The following is a 13624-nucleotide window of genomic DNA, read 5'->3' as shown; positions in this document are numbered from 1 at the left end:
GTACCCAGTGGTGGGATTGCTGGATGTCCTACTTCTAGTTCTTTTTCTTTTTTTCTTTCAAGATGGAGTTTTATTCTTGTTGCCCAGCCTGGTGTGCAGTGGCAGGATCTCAGCTCACTGCCACCTTTGCCTCTCTGTTCAAGCAATTCTCCTGCTTTAGCCTCCCGAGTAGCTGGGATTACAGGCATGCACCAACACACTGGCTAATTTTTGCATTTTTAGTAGAAATGGGGTTTCACCATGTTTGTTAGGCTGGTCTGGAACTCCTGACCTCAGGTAATCCACCCGCCCCAGCCTCCCAAAGTGATGGGTTCACAGGCATGAGCCACTACACCTGGTCTTACTTTAGTTCATTAGGGAATCCGCACACTGTTTTCCATAGTGGTTGTACTAATTTACATTCCCACCAGCACTGTAGAAGTGGTTCCTATTCACAGCATCCACGCCAACATCTATTAGTTTTTGATTTTTTGATGATGGTCATTCTTGCAGGAATAAGGTGGTATTGCATTGTGGTTTTGATTTGCATTTCCCTGATTATTAGTGATGTTGAGCATTATTTCATATGTTTGTTGGACATTTGTATATTTTCTTTTGAGAATTGTCTATTCATGTCCTTAGGTCACTTTTTTATGGGATTGTTTTCTTTTCGCTAATTTGTTTGAGTTCATTGTAGATTCTGTATATTTGTCCTTTTTCAGGTGTATAGATTGTGAAGATGTTCTCCCACTCTGTGGGTTGTCTGTTTACTCTACTAACTGTTCTTTGTGCCATGCAAAAGGTCTTTAATTTAATTAAGTACCAGCTATTTATCTTTGTTTTTATTGGATTTGTTTTTGAGGTTCTTGGTCATTAAATCCTTCTAAGCCAATGTCTAGAAGGATTTTTCCTCTGTTATCTTCTATAATTTTGATAGTTTCAGATCTTAGATTGAAGCCCTTGATCCACCTTAAACTCAGATTGAAGGCCTTGATCCGTCTTGTATAAGGCAAGAGATGAAAATGCAGTTTAATTCTTGGACATGTGGTTACCCAATTATCCCAGCACAATCTGTTGAATATGGTGTCTTTCCCCCACTTTATGTTTTTGTTTGCTTTGTCAAAGATCAGTTGGCTTTAAGTATTTGGCTTTATTTCTGGGTTTTCTATTCTATTCCATTGGTCGATATGCCTATTTTTATACTAATACCATGCTGTTTTGGTGACAATGGCCTTATAGTACAGTTTAAAATCAGGTAATATGGTGCCTACAGATTTTTTCTTTATGCTAAGCCTTGCTTTGGCTATATGGGATCTCTTTTGCATTAATATGTATTATATTATTGTTTTTTTCTAATTCTGTGAATAATAATGGTGGTATTCTGAATTGCATTTAATGGGTAGATTGATTTTGGCAGTATGGTCGTTTTCACAATATTGATTACAATATTGATAATACCCATCCATGAGCATAAAATGTGCTTCTATTTGTTTGTGTGAGATATGATTTCTTTCAGAAGTGTTTTATAGTTTTCCTTGTAAAGTTCTTCCACCTCCTTGGTTAGGTATATTCCTAAGTTTTTAAAAATTTTTCAGCAGCTATTGTAAAAGGGGTTGAGTTCTTGATTTGATTCTCAGTTTGGTCACTGTTGTTGTATAGGAGAGCTACTTAATTTTGTATCCAGAAATTTTGCTCAATTATTTTATCAGTTTTAGATCTTTCTGCAGGAGTCTTTAGGCTTTTAGGCTTTTCTAGGTGTACAATCATATCATCAGCAAACAGTAACAGTTTGACTTCCTGTTTACCAATTTGGATGCCATTTATTTCTTTGTGCTGTCTGATTGCTCTGGCTAGGACTTCCAGTACTATGTTGAGGAGAGGTGGTGACAGTGGGCATCCTTGTCTTGTTCCAGTTCTCAGAGGGAATGCTTGCAACTTTTCCCCATTCAGTATTATGTTGGCTGTGGGTTTGTCATAGATGGCTTTTATTACATTGAGGTATGTCCTTTCTATGCTGACTTTGCTGAGAGTTTAAATCATAAAGTAATGCTGGCTTTTGTTGAATGTTTTTTCTGTGTCTACTGAGATGATGTGTGATTTTTGTTTTTAATTCTGGTTATGTGGTGTATCACATTTGTTGACTTGAATATGTTAAACCATCCCTGCATCCCTGGTATGAAACCCACTTGATCATGGTGGATTACCTTTTTGCTATGTTGTTGGTTTCAGTTAGCTAGTATTTTGTTAAGGAATTTTGCATCTATGTTCATCAGAGATATTGGGCTTAGTTTTCTTTTGTTGTTGTTGTTATATCTTTTTCTGGTTTTGGTATCAGGGTGATGCTAGCTTCATAGAATTATTTAGGGAAGATTACTTCTTTCTCTATGCTGTGAAATGGTGTCAATAGGATTGGCATCAATTCTTCTTTGAATGTCTGGTAGAATTCTGCTGTGACTCTATCTGGTCCTGAACTTTGTTTTGTTGTTGGTAATTTTTAAATCATTACCATTTCAATCTCACTGCTTGTTTTTGGTCTGTTCAAGGTATCTAATTCTTCACAATTTAAATTAGGGGGGTTGTGTCTTTCCAGGAATGTATCCTTCTCCTCTAGCTTTTCTAGTTTATGCATGTAAGGATGTTCTTAGCAGCTTTGAATGATCTTTTGTATTTCTGTGGTATAGGTTGTAATATCTCCCATTTTGATTCTGATTGAGCTTATTTAGATTTTTCTCTCTTCTTGGTTAATCTTGATAATGGCCTATCAATTTTATTTATCTTTTCAAAGAACCAGCTTTTTGTTTTCCATATCTTTCAGTGTTTGTTTGTTTGTTTGTTTGTTTCAATTTCATTTAGTTCTGCTCTGATCTTGGTTATTTCCTTTCTTCTGCTGCATAGGTTTGTTCTGGTTTCTCTAGTTCCTTGAGGTGTGACATTAGATTGACCGTTTGTGCTCCTCAGACTTTTTGATGTAGGCATTTAGAGCTATGAACTTTCCTCTTAGCAGTGCCTTTGCTGTATTCCAGAAGCTTGATAGATTGTGTCACTACTGTCATTCGGTTCAAAGAATTTTTTGATTTACATCTTGATTTCATTGTTAACCCAATGATAATCAGGAGCAGGTTATTTAATTTCCATGTATTTGCATGTTTTTGAAGGTTCCTTTTGGAGTTGATTTCCAGTTTTATTCTACTGTGGTCTGAAAAAGAAGCATCTCTATTTTATACTTAATATCATTGTATAGATTATGTCACATTCTCTAGGGAACCATGTCTCATAAGTCCATCAAAGTTTAGGTTTGCTTAAAGTAAGCAATCCTAAACCAAGAATACTTTCCTCAAAGTGGCTCATAGATAAAAATGCTGTTTCCAGCAAACATTCTTAGTCTGTTGTTCAGGGGACCCTGTTATTATGTTTACAAAGAGATTAGACTGGGTCACTAATCTTCCTTCCCAACTCCCCAGGGGAATACCCTGGTAATCAGGAGGAGTCACAGGTTAGCTGCTTTAACTCCTTACTCCTCAACAATACATTTAGATTTTTTTTTTTTTTTAACAGAGGCAATGAAAGTGTGGGGTGGGGGAACACTCAAACCACAGTTTTGAATTGGAGGAAAGCAAGACTAACATCATTTATAATAGTCAAGGGTTCATTACAATAATGTAGAAAATAATATAAGCCTAAACAATGAAGTAAAAATAGGATGTAGAAAGGGGGTGAGATTTAATAAATACCAGAGCATTTCAATTAATTCAGTATAGTAATTGACTAGATGTAGGGTTTAGGGAGTTAAAGAAATAAATAATGATTTCCAGTTAGAGCCTGAGGCAGGTATATGAATAATGTGGCTATTTATGGCTATAGAGAAAGCAGAGCAGCAATGTGTGAAAAGATGGAGATTCTTTAATAGAAGATAGGAGAATTTTAATTTTATTTAAATTCTGATAGAAACAACCAGTAGAAACATAGAAATGGATGATGTTGGAAAAATATTGGATGATCTCTTTTGATGTATTCTCTTCTAGTGGCCTCCATTTTCTCTATTATGTTCACAAAATTTGGAACTTTTTTCTGAGTGTTAGACACTTGGTAAACTAAATATTGACAAGTTATTAGGAATGAAATCAGAGCAAATTATAAGATGACCCTTGAAGATGTTTCATTCAGACTGTACAAAAAGAAACGGAGTCAAATAAATTTCCTGATATAAGAAAAGTCCTCTCCTCCAAGGTTCGAGAAATTTTTCTTGGATTTTTTACTTCTAAACTCTACCTTTCCACCTTTCTTCTAATAGCACAATTTTCTAAAAAGTATGTTAATTAGTTCATTTTCAGATCACTGAGCTGCAAGTTGATTAAACTTGTCTTCTTTCTAAAAATCTCTTCAGCTACACTTTTATTATATCATTTCTTAGGCTGTTGACTTCTTTGTGGCTTATTTTTTCTATTTTAGTCCTTACTAGTTTGTTCTCTTTTTGTAAATTGGACTTAAGGTTTCAGAGCTCCTCATTAACTACAGTGATATGTTTCTATTTAATCTCAGCAAAGCTGGTGCTAATTAGTTTCCCATGAGTTCAAAAGATGATCAGCCTGCAAAATTTGGTCTGATCCAGAAACTGTTGTCATAGCAATGCCCCATCTAAGGTAGATACTCTCTCCTTCATTCCTGCAGCCTTCTTCTTAGTGTGTTAACATCCCTTGATATGCATGACAGTGTTTGTTTTGTAACTGTGTAATAGAGTTCTCCAAAGAAACAGAACAAATAGGAAAGATATTTATCATATATACAGAATACATATAAGAGACATTTATGTGTATAGTAAAAGATTTATTATAGGATATTGGCTCACATGATTATGGAAGCTAAACAGTTTCACAATCTACCATCTGCAATCTGGGGCCCCAGGAAAGCTGGGAGTTGTTTGAAGGCCTGAAAACCAGGCAACCAATGGTGTCGATTCCAGTTCAGTTCTAAGGGCTGGGAAGCAGGAATACTGAGGATAGAAGATCCATGCTCCAACTCAACCAGTCAGGCAGAAAGCAAGTTCAGCTTTTCTCTGCCTTTTTGCTTTATTAAGGCCCTAAATGGATTGAATGATGGCTCCCACTTTAGGAAGGGCTATCTTCTGCTTTTCTAACTCCTGCAATTTAATTGCTAATCTGTTCCAGAAACACTCTGAGACACACCCAGAAAGAATGTTTAACCATGTATCCAGTCTCCTTAACCCAAGCAAGTTAACACATAAAATTAACCATTATAAACTGGAAGAGCAAGAATTTTATGTAAACATAATAACAAAATATTAGACCAGGTTACCAGCCTGGCCTAATGTTAAATAAAAGGGTATAGGAAAGAGCCAAGGAGGGTAAAGCAGTTGGTTTTCCATGGATTCTCTACCTTGACCTGTGAACTGGACTAAAATCTCTATCATTAGCAGATAGAGGACGAGAAATTAAGGGAAATGTTCTGGAAGCAATGCTGTGAGTGTTTCACTGAATTCAAAGCCACTAAAATAGGCAACAAAGTTTGATTCAGATAGTTGGTTTTCCAACTGCAACATGAAGCCAGATTGACAACTGCAGGGTTAGAGGTCAAGGAACCACTGAATTTGGGATTCTGGGCCCACACACCCAATAGGAATGAGCAGAAGTGAGCTTGCATCAGATTCTCAGAATAGTGGCAGCCAAATGATAAAAGATGAGTAGAGTGGGTGCAGACTGTAACTTCTAGAAAGGTTTGGAATCCATATAAAGCACCTGTGGTCATTTACAGAAAAACTGGGGAAAGAAGGGAAATTCCCAGAGGTAAGATCAACAAAGGATCAAACTGTCGCAATATGGTCAGTAAATAACTGGCCTTATATATTAGTGTCGTGAGATTCAGGGAATTTGGATTACAAAAATTTATAGAGAGGGAATTCTTATTTTGTTTTAAGTAATTAAAATTAATACTTTTAAATATTTTAGAAACATCATCTGATGGTGTTGTGGGGAAAACTCTGGGACATAACTGAAATTTTTACTCACATTTTTCCTTTTTTCTCCCCTTATTATTTTTAGGCAACTTGGTTCTTTGAAGTTAGTTGATTTTCAAAGCTGACTCGACAAGGCAGCACATAAGGAATTTATCTGAGTGGTTAGCAGGGAATACAACTATCACAAAGGCCTTGGATCAGCAATTAATGTATCGTTAATTTTTGATGTTCCTTGAATTACTTCATAAACACCAATAATAAAACAAATCTAGACTCCTTCACTGTTCTGATTCACCCTTTTACACTTTCCTGACAGCACTTGGCCACTGTTCCTGGCCATTGGCATCCAGAAAGGGAGCAGATAGGAAAGTGTTGGTGAATCTATTTGTTCTAATTAACAATGACTCCAGGGAAATATATATCATAAAATAAATTTTCATTCATATAATTCATAGACATCTTTGCAACCGTTAACTGGAATCTTAATATTCTCTCTCTCTCTCTCTCTCTCTCTCTCTCTCTCTCTTTTGTGTGTGTGTGTGTGTGTGTGAATTTGTATATTTATATATGATTTTTAGTGATGGGGTCTGACCTGTTGCTCAGGCTGGAGTGTGGCTCACTGCAGCCTCGAACCCTTGGGTTCAAGCAATTTTCCTATCTCAGTCTCCTGAGTAGTTCAGACTACAGGGATTGCCATTATGCCTAGCTAATTTTTCTTATTTTTGTAAGGAAGGTGTCACTCTGTGGTGCCCAGGCTGGTCTCAGCTACTGGGCTAAAGCAATCCCGCTTTGGCTTTCCAAAGTGCTGGGATTACAGGCATGAGCCACTGCACTCAGTTGTCAACATTTATTCTTAAAGCAACACATTTTGGAATCAAGACACCAGTGTCTAAATCTTAACTGAACACTTACTGTGTGACCTTAAGCAGAAAGATGTACATCAATTTCGTCATCTGGAAAAACTGATGTGCTTCTAACTCATTCCACCTGGTTGTGAGATTTAAAAGAATTATTACCTGCAAAATGCTTGGAACCATGCTTGCTTCATAGGAAGGAGTGTGTGTGTGTGTGTGTGTGTGTGTGTGTGTGTGTGTGTGTACATACATGGATATATATAAACACATCCACATATATTGTTCATTTAACAAATATATATTATTTGCTATATATATGCATACACACAAATATATATATATATGTTAGATGAACAATAAGAAATATATTTTTTTTGAAGATGAAATGGTAAAATTTATATAAAAATCTTAGCCTGGTGGTTTAAACATTGTAAATGCTGAATAATTGCTAGCTCTTTGGTCAGTCATAAAACATATGCTAGAGCAAAAATATGCCACGTATGACTAAAAACACCCAATCTTTGTCTTATGGGCCTAGTTACAGTTGAACAGAGGTGACATTAATCATATAGTTACACAAATCTAGGTAGACTTGCTACCGTGGCAAATGCCATGCGAAAAATGACACATGGTACTATAAAATGTGTACTTTAATTTAGTGTGTTGCGGGAAGGTTGAGAGACTGTTAGGAATGTTTCCATAAGCACTGACAGGAGAACTGAGAGCTGGAAAGGGAAAAAGAGGAGGGAGTCTACTCTAGGGAGAGGTGAAGGCTGCTGGAGCAGCTCTGTGAGAGGGACAAGCATGGCGACGGAGGGAGTGCAACAAGGCATGCACTGAGGCCAAAGGCAAAAGCTGTGTCCCCATCTTCCAGGGCTCCTTAAGCCACAGGAAGACTTAATTTTTTTTTTTTTTTAAATCTTGAAAGCGATTGGAATTCCTCAACGGGCCTAAAACAGAATGGTAACGTGATCTGCGGTTTGAAACATCACTCTGTTGGAGGGATTCTTGAATTTTAGTGTACATCAGAACCACTTGGAGGGCTCTTTAAAGCACATCGCTGGGCCTCTTTCCAAAGTTGCTGATTCTGTATGTCTGGGTCCAGGTAGGAGAATTTGCCTTTCTAACAGGATCCCAGATGATACTGATGCTGATGCTCCTGTTCTGGAGCCGTTCTTTGAGGACCACTTATCTACTGCCCTGTGAACAAATTGAAAGGATCAAAAAGGAGTGCCAGGTGGACTACTTAGAAAGAAATGTCAGTCTTCCATACAACAATTGATAGACATTTGACCTAGGGAAATGGAGAGTAGTCTACTAACGTAAGGAATATTTAAGAGGTAAAATTGGCAGGATTTGGTGCAAGGCTATGTATGGATGTGAAGGACACGGATATGTCAAGGTGTCACTGGGTTAGTTGGCCTACCTTATCATCTGGAAGGAAGATATTCTCATTTATAAAGTCCAAAAGGCTAGTGATATATCAGCCCAAAATGAGAGTTTTGAATTTTTAAAGAAGTTATTCTGGCTTTCACTGGTTGGCTGCAAGGGAGTAAAACCTGACAATAATCATAGAAAGTGCTGGTGCTGACAGCTAAGTTATGAAAGACTGCTGGCCTCAAAGGGTGCCAGAAAGCTTGTTCTGAGAAAATGCCAGTAAGGCATCTCCTGGCCCTGTGTGTGGCATTCCCCAAGGGCACGTGGAGCGTGAGCCAGGTTCCGCTTGGGCTCAGTGTCAGATCTCATGGCTCTAGCTGCAGCTGAAGCCAGTAAATGCAGCTTCTAAAGTTAATAAAGACAGTGATGAAGGACAAATGATAGAGCAGAGAGGAGAGAGAGCAGATGAAAGATCAAACTAACAGAGGCTAATCCCTCAATTTGAAAAGTAAATTTCAAAGAGAGAGAATGTGGAAAGTGCCCAAAATAAAAAAAAATTTCAGTACAGGAAAAGTAGCTGGCAGCTCTCTTGCCAGTAGAAACAAAATGTCTGAGACAAAAATGAAAGAAAAAAAAGAATTTTAAAAAGACATGCATTTGGACTGTCTAAAGACAAACCACTGCAGAAATGAATCAGGGACTCTCACTGTGTACCAGAGAGAGTTCTGAGGAATATTTAGGAAAAGTATTGGGGATCAAAATTGGTGTCATTTGGTGGCAACTTCCTCAGGGCATGAAGAAATAAAACAAGGCTTACCCTTGGAAATACCAGAGATTATATCTAAGGATCTTTGAGAAAGGTTCACAAACACAAATTTTATAGCATTCCAGAGATCAACCAGTGTTTTCGTGCCCCAAAGTAAATGGCATTTCTCCCAAAGGCGAGAGGCATTTGGCTCAGAATTGAATGGAGAAAATTGTGAGAACTTAGAGGAGGAATGCCCATTAGAGAGGTTCAATAGAATTTGGAGTTTCAATGGAATTTTTGAAAGCACCGTGATGAATATATAAAGTTTTGCAGGACTTTGAGGCAGAATATAATTTGGTATATAATAGCTAAAGCATAAAGCTTTTGTTTTTAATCTTACATGTGTTCTTAGCATAAAAATTATAGTCAGGAGCAAAACCAAAATAAAGCAATAACCAAAAAAACTGAAAAGAAAAGATAAGCAACCCAATTTAAATTATAAACATTCAGAGTAGTGTTCTGATTTTTGCAGAATCCTGTACTAATACTTTGATAGGGAAGGTCGCAATGATTATATGGGGAGCAAATTATCCTGTGAGCCTCCGTAAACAGATTACTAATAGTTGAGAGTCAGATAACACCAATGCCTTATATGAAACAAAGAGATTTCTTTCTAGTTTTGAGAATTTACATACCATGTTGCTGTGGGGTGTTTTTTGGCTTATTTGAAAATACAGATAATTATGGGTATATTTTGAAGGATTCAAGATATATACTTTGGAACCTGGAATATTAGGGGAAGAAGATGAAGAAGTGATTGCCAGTGTGGGAATAGAAATGTGGTGACCTCTTTCCTCCCCAGCATAAGGGTCATAGCCAACAGCCCTCTAAGAAAGATAGATTAATAAAAGAATAGTCTAACAAAATAGATAGATTAATTTAAAAATTAATAGTACAAGAAATTTGTTTGATCATAGCTTTATGCTACATGAGAGCCTTCAGAATTAAGACTCAAAGATCCATGATGAACTATTAATTTTTGTGCTTGGGTTTAATGAAGAACAGTCATATAGAAATGCAATAGAGCAAAATGATCTGATCTAATAATAGATCAAACAAAGGGGAGAAACCCAGCAAGACCAGTCTGTTAAGATTCTTCTCAGCTTCTCTGTAGCATTCCATTCTTCTGGTAAGAGGCAAGACCTTCTCTGAAATGGAGGTCTTATGACCTAAAATCAAACAAAGTAGGTCAGAAAATTTCTTCATGACCAATTCTTACACAGAAAGATGGGTGAAAATTATAGTAATATTTTTGGGTTTTATAGCTGGCCTTGGGGGAAAGGAGTTCTTGTTTCTATGAGTGCCTTGGGAAAGAGGAATTCTAGTTTCTACTGCTTGCTTAAGGAGATAATGAGTGGTGACTGACAGGAGGGCAGAAGAAAGTCACACAGAAACTTTGTTTCTGAGGCTGCTTCTGAGGCCTTTACTAACCTTATTTTGCCCTTCAATTTGCCAGTGATTCATTTCTGGTCTTAGAAGTTGGTGTGAATTTATCTTGAAGATCCTCAGGTTGATCTAAAGTTCTATTCAAATGGTCTATGTATTTCTCATATTTATATCAGCTATCAAAAAGTCTTATTAGGAATGGTTTAATTGTGCACACATACACACACGTACACACTAATAAGTGTACTATACAGTGATTGTCAAATGTGATGATCCAACCACTCCTAATGGCATATGAGAAAATCACTTCCAACCCTACCACCCTGCTAATGAGAGATAGAGGAGGTGGTTTGAAGAGGTAAGTAGTGGCTGCAATCTGGGAATAATGCCCCAGGCGACAAGTTACAAGGCCAGCTATCCTGTTCCAGCTCCACGTTTTAAGCAAGTATCAAATCTGGTTCTATAGTCTGCTCCTGTTTCTTTCCATTTAAAATAAGGATTCAACACCTACCACCCTAAATAAACAAAACTTAGAGTAGGACTGCCTCGTGCTTGAGGGAGCCTCCTGCTCTCCTTAGTTTCACATTTGTCTCCCTGATACCCTGATATGTATTTGTGGTTTGAGAATTACAACTCTAACATTTTTCTATGTCAAGCTATCTCCCATCCTTTAACATTCAGTAGAGTGTTCTTAAAGAGGCTAGAGGTAATCTCTTAACAGAAATTGAATCATGCATACCAAGTCTTGTCAAGCAGTACTTTTAGCCAAAATTCTGTATTTTTGATGGTAAAGTCTTTAAGTTACATTCTTTCATAGTACTTGAAACTACTAAAAATAATTGAAAATATTTAATTATCCTATTTACTGTTAAAATTTGCTTTGTGCTATAAGTTTATTGCTCTCTGGTGAGCTATAGTAACTGCTGCAGGTATTTTTAAAATAGGTTGTATTGATTAACAGTACAAGACATGTTCAGTATCCAGCTGAACTTTAGTTATGAGGAATTGATGAAAAGGATTCTGTCAAGGAGTTGTCAATTTGGCCCCAAGAGGCAAACTTTTTTGATAGTTCTGTATTTATACAGAGGGGTTACTGAGTAACTACTCCTATTATTTAGTAACTGACCCTGACAGCAAAAAAAAAAAAAAAAAAAAAAAAAAAAAAAAATTGAGGGGAGGAAGTGTGCAGAGTTAACAAGAAGAACCTCGAGTAATATAAAATATCCAGGAAGCATGAAAATTGGAAGCCACGCAGTAGAAGGAGAACTGTTTCTTCCCAGTGACCAATTCCTCCTTATTTGGGGGAGAGAGAGAGAGAAAGAGAGAGAGAGAGAGAGAGAACGCAAGAGAGAAAGAGAGATTGAGCCATCGAATTACAATGTTCTGGGTAGATGCTAACCTTGAGACCAAACCAAGAGAAGCAAAACTGGGAGATTTTGCTCATATAGTGGTAGGAATAGTCATATGTCCACTTTAATGGGGTTTATTTCATAGGGAGCTCCATGCTAAATGCACAGAGGAAGAAACAAAGTACATTCATTCACATTTGGTTCATTTTTATGTATCTGGTTACCTGATAAGCATAGTACCTGTACATAGTTGAGACTCAGCAATCCACCCATTTATTCATATGACAGATACAGCATTTATTAAGCACCTACTACATTCTGGTGGTAAGGATGCAGCAGTGAAGAAAACAAAGCCCCTCACAAAACTTACATTCTGGTATCACTAAAATGATTGCATATTCTGGCTGCAACCTGGGGAATCAGTGATCTAAAATGTTAATCATCAAGTGTTCAGATTCTAAAGCTAGGTGGTCTGGGCTTGAAAATTATTTGTGCCATTAACTCTGTGTGGCTTTGAACATGTTACTTAATCATTTTTGGGTACTGATTTCTTTATCAATAAAATGGGGATATAATAAATTAATTGTGTGTGTGTGCATGTGTATGTGTGTGTGTATAAGTTAATATAAGTGCTCAGATCAGTGATTGATACTAATAAGTGCCATATATGTGTGTCAGATATCCTTCTTGTTAAGAGAAATTAATCTAAATTTAAGTCATAGATAAATAGTTCTTAATTACAGAATAAAAGGTAGAGACCAGGGAAATCAAGACAACAAAACTTGAGATACCAAAAGCAAATGGATTATTCATGTTTGTAGTATTTGTAAAAAGAAGATTATAGAAGGCAAGAAAGATCACAGTCCAGTGGTTAAGCTATTTACTGGTATCTCAGCCTGCAATTTCCTCATCTGTGAAGGAATGAGGAAAGATGTCCTTTTTAGGGGTTCTAGAAGTATTAAAGGAAATTATGTGTGTAAAGTACTTGGCACAAGGCCTGTCTAAGGGTGAGCATTTATTAAATGGTGGCTATTACAGTTGTAACCTGATTATTTTGAATGGAAATCATTTATTTAATAGTTTTTGCCATTGCTTTTCAGTGGATTTAAGAAAACTTTAAATCAGAGCATTTCTAAAAACCATTAAGCATTGGTCTCACAGGAAGAAAATGCTGCAATAGTCAAATCATGCTTATTAAAAGTTAATATTTTTCCAATGAAAAGAGACCCTTCCAGTAAGATTTTTCAATCTGTAAATTCTGGAGTCTGTATGGAATTTAGAGATTGTTCAATTAGTTAAATTTATTCCTAGGATCAAATGCAACTATACTTCCACAAACTTACTCTTGAATCACATCATGATCTATTTCCAATACTCATTATTGCTAAATTTTTGTATTCTTCCATCTGTGTTCATAAGCACAAGTGATTTTTTTTTTTTTTTTTTTTTGAAGTCATGTCTTGTTTGGACAACAAGATTATAATTGACCTGATAGCATGGGTTAAGCTTCTTCTTTATTTTTGTATTTTCTGAAATATTTTTTTTAAAAACATGGGTAGTATTTCCAATTCATTGATTTGTTGATACTATTGGAAAGCCACTTATACCTCATATTTGTTTTTAGTTGTTGTTATTAATTCCATTTCTTTTTTTTTTTTTTTTTTTTTTGAGACGGAGTTTCGCTCTTGTTACCCAGGCTGGAGTGCAATGGCGCGATCTCGGCTCACCGCAACCTCCGCCTCCTAGATTCAGACAATTCTCCTGCCTCAGCCTCCTGAGTAGCTGGGATTACAGGCTTGCACCACCATGCCCAGCTAATTTTTTGTATTTTTAGTAGAGACGGGGTTTCACCATGTTGACCAGGATGGTCTCGATCTCTCGACCTTGTGATCCACCCGCC

At 36.7% G+C, this 13624-nt stretch overlaps 1 protein-coding gene across 4 annotated transcripts in view; it reads left to right on the top strand.

Annotated features, from left to right (window-relative positions):
* The window catches only part of FUT9 (fucosyltransferase 9), a 188515-nt gene that overhangs the window by 160440 nt on the left and 14451 nt on the right, over positions 1–13624 (top strand). The window lies entirely within an intron of this gene.

Source organism: Saimiri boliviensis, chromosome 4 (assembly GCF_048565385.1).
Source record: "Saimiri boliviensis isolate mSaiBol1 chromosome 4, mSaiBol1.pri, whole genome shotgun sequence".
In the NCBI taxonomy this organism is placed as follows: Eukaryota; Metazoa; Chordata; class Mammalia; order Primates; family Cebidae; genus Saimiri; species Saimiri boliviensis.
Note: the sequence above shows the minus strand (reverse complement) of the source record. Positions and strands in the feature narration are given on the sequence as shown.